This window comes from Geospiza fortis, unplaced genomic scaffold (assembly GCF_000277835.1).
Source record: "Geospiza fortis unplaced genomic scaffold, GeoFor_1.0 scaffold157, whole genome shotgun sequence".
NCBI lineage: Eukaryota > Metazoa > Chordata > Aves > Passeriformes > Thraupidae > Geospiza > Geospiza fortis.
The window spans coordinates 5,940,948-5,944,935 of record NW_005054314.1 but is presented as its reverse complement, the minus strand read 5'-3'; positions in this window follow the sequence as shown (position 1 = coordinate 5,944,935).

The following is a 3,988-nucleotide window of genomic DNA, read 5'->3' as shown; positions in this document are numbered from 1 at the left end:
TTTGAAAAGATAATTTGTTTTAAAATAATTATTCCCCTATTGTATTATAACTGTGCAGCTTTGAACTTGTTGTAAGTTAGGCAGAAACAAATGGAAAAAAGTAATCATTTTTACATTGTGCATGCAATGGTCTATGCAGGAGTACGCTGTCAGACACAAAAATATTTATTAAAAAAAATTCAATGGCATAGTAGCACAGAAAAACTTGTCATATGCAAATGCTTCTTTGACAGAGAAATCTATCACAGATAATCCAGTACAGTGTAAGTTTTGAATCATCCTGTTGAAATGCTTATCAACAGAGCATTCAAAATAGGCAACTTACATTTTTTCCAGATTATTAGCAGTGGGATTACAAACATCTCAGTGGGCAGAAAATGTTTGCATGTTCCACTTATAAAACTAAAAATCAGATAAGAAATTCAGAAGTGTACAGATTCCTAAATCCTCAATGTTCTGGCATTGCACAGACAGAATTTACATTCAGACCCTTGCAAGCCAGATGCTTTATAATATGTTTCAGTTTGCCAGCCCTTTAAACCACTGATAAAAGCTGTAATATTACTGAAGAATCTGTCCATATGTTGAAGTGGTTTTGCATCTAGAAAAGGACTTATACCCAGACTTGTTTTTGTTCACAGATTAATATGCTTTGCTGAGTCTGGGCTACAATGGTGTGATGAGCAGAAAACACTTTGAAAGCTTCCAGTGTCTTATCCAATAGTTTTTATTTAACAGAACATAGCTAAAGACTGTTATAAAAATTAATTCCTGACATTTCAGTTCCATAAATTGAAATAATAGTCTTTTGAGTATTCTTAACAATTCTTCAGAAACCTAGAGGGTTTTGCCTGCATAGACAAAACATCTACCATTTTAATATAGTAAACTTCCCTTAGAAACCATATTCTTTGTATTTTTAAATATATTGTGTGGCTTCTATTTACTATCAATCCACAGCCTGGTATGAAAAGAACAGCAGTCACAGCATTTAACACTCTGAAAATAGGGGAGTTAATTTTATGAAGAAAAAATATAGTCCTACTGAATTTCATTTACAACATATCCCACACAAATTCCAAGTGTAAATCATCAGAAAATAATTGGAATGGATTTGCATACAAATGGCCTAAAGCATTAATTCACATTTTTAAATGTGAATTAAAAATGCATCACAACAAAGGAATCAATACTCCTAAACACAGATTTACCATTTGCCTTAGCATTACACTTGCCTGCTGTGTTTAGATTAATTAGATCTTTATCTCAAGCAGATTCAAAGGATGTTAATTATGTAAATTAATTTTCTGAAATAGCCCAACATAACTAAAGGCCTCAGCCACCCATTGTGTCAAATCAGAAAAGAGGGAAAAGGCAACAAAAGAAAAATCAAGGCCCAATCAGTTACTTATGCTGAGAACAGAAAGCCGATCCCTAAACTCAGAGGAAGTTTTTGCAAGTGCTGTATCAGCTGTTCCGTATTCCTTGTTTCTGACTTCTGTGGTGATGACACAGCTCACAGAGCTCATCACTGAGAGGGGCAGGTGCTCTGGATTGTGAAATTCTACTGCAAATTCCCAAATCCTAAACACTGTTGTTTGAGAGGAAGGTCAACAAAACTGAGAAAATTAAGTCTGACTCTTTTTATACAGAAAATGCATCCTTCGAGCTTCAGTGACATCCCCAAAGTGACTCTTTTGACCTGTTAACTCAGGTGCTACTGCAGGAATGGATTGCTCTTGGTTCCCTGCAGCTCCTCCCTATCTGAGCAGCCTCTGCTCCTCCCAGAGGCACACACAGTTTGGAGAGGCAGTAATGGGCATTTGGCTGCTGCAAAACCTCCCTTTGAGCGAGGAGAGAATGCACAAACCTCTGCTGTGCCTTCAGGCATTGCTGGGAGCACCCTGTTGGGAGAATGCATTCACCCACACCAAAAGCACCAGCAGACAAAGTCTGGCACCCACTGGGACTGCACAGACTGGACAGGTAACTCTGCATGTCCAGCAATTGCAAGTGCATTCAGGAACATCACCATATATGCAACTAGCATTTCTAAGCAATGTTTTTTTAAATCAGATAATTACTCAAAATCAAAATTTCCAATAAATTGGAAAGTATTTTCAATTTACCTGAAAGAATTTTCCTTTCTAAAGAGAACAGATCTGGTAAGAATCCTTAAATTCCTCATGCTCCCAACCTAAATTTACCAACACTGAAATGATACAACAAAGAGATTAGCTTTGCAGCCATTTAAAAATAATATATTGTTAATAATAAAATTATTAAAGATGACAGGGCTCAACCTTTTAGCACTGTGCTATAGCTTTACTTTGACAAATCCCACCCAGTCCATAGTCACCACTTCCCACCACGTGCTAGAGTCCACCTTCTCTCCTCTTCTGATGACACACGTGAATTCATGCAGTGAGGTAGTTAACAAAACAATCCATTGTAAATAATGCCTGCACCTACATTCAGAGGGGGCACATCATTCAATTCTATGAAACAAAACGTTTCTAGAAGATGAGAAGGACAAACACTTCACAGAGCACAGGAGGTGTAGCCTTTCCTCAGCTATTTAGAATTACAGGAGCAGCACCCACAGCAGGCTGCATGTCCAGTGAACGTGCCCATAGAAAAGCACAATTTAGGTGGCACTAACTCAGTTCAGGAGCACTGACTTGGTCAGATCACTTGGCATTTTGGCTAAGGTCAGGAATGGTTTAATTGCAGCACCTCAGCTCAGGAAAGAACACCAGAGGGATGGTAACTTCATAATCTGTATCTCCTGGAGGAAGGGAAGAGATTTCTGTAAGTGGCCTCACTGATTACCACCTTGAACACAAGAATTCTACCTAGCTATCAATCTATTCAGACTTTCCCAGAAATAAGTAATGGGTGAAAGGAAACACAGTCCTTTACACAGATTGTGTTTGTTTCCAGCTAAGCTGAAGTACCAAATATTTATAAAATGTGCTAGACAAAGATCTTGTGGTATATGAGGAAAATCAAGCATGTCTCACTGTGTTCCATCCCCTAATAAATCCTTGTAAAGTTATAAACAGCTTTCACACATTTAATTGACCATGTACAAAATTTTCACCTCAACAACAAAAGGTAACTTCTTGTGGGGAGAAAAAAGCATTGAGCATGCTGCAGTGCAGTAGTTTGAAATATGGTGTGTGAAGACATGAAATAGCTGTACAAGAAAGCAGGACTGTGTCAGAATGCTTTAGTTTCAAGACCTCCTTCAGTGCAGGAATAATGACAGAACTCACTGGGGCTGAACAAAGGTTCAAGATACAGATCTAGTAAATGTCTTATGCAGAAAAACAGGGAAAAAAGATTTCTAGACAGAATATCTGAAGTTACAATTTACCACAACAGTACAGAGATGTGTAAAGTATCTCTTACTAAAATTCAGACTGTCAGCACAGAGTTTCATGGATGCATACCGCAACTATCAGCTTCAGAAAGTCTAGAGTTTCTCTTATTGGCATGTAAAAAGTTAAGAAACATAATTATTATAATTTTGAGTATGTGAAAAGCTGCATTTCAGTATGGTACCTGTGGAAACATAGTTGGGGTAAAACTGAAGGAAACTGAGAAGTTTTATTCTCATCCTGACAGAAGTTACAGTGGTACAGAAAGTATAGAGTAAAATACAGCTGCTTCTCCTCGGATGGAATGTGGTTGGAATATTCCATGATGATTCCCCATAAAACTGCAGCACCTGATGAGAGGGAGGGAACAGAGGAGTGGAGACACAGTGGAGGCTCTGAAATCCTTGCAGAAGGGAAACTCGATGGTACTTTGTAGGTGATAAACCCCAAACCGCCTGTCAGCCAGGGGAGAGGGAAAATGTCCTGCAGCTGAACAACAGCTGTGGTGAAATGGCTCTCCTCAGAGGAAATTGGTTTACTATAGCATGATTGTAATATTAACACACACACCCCCTCCCAAAATACACACCCCCAAGGTATGACCA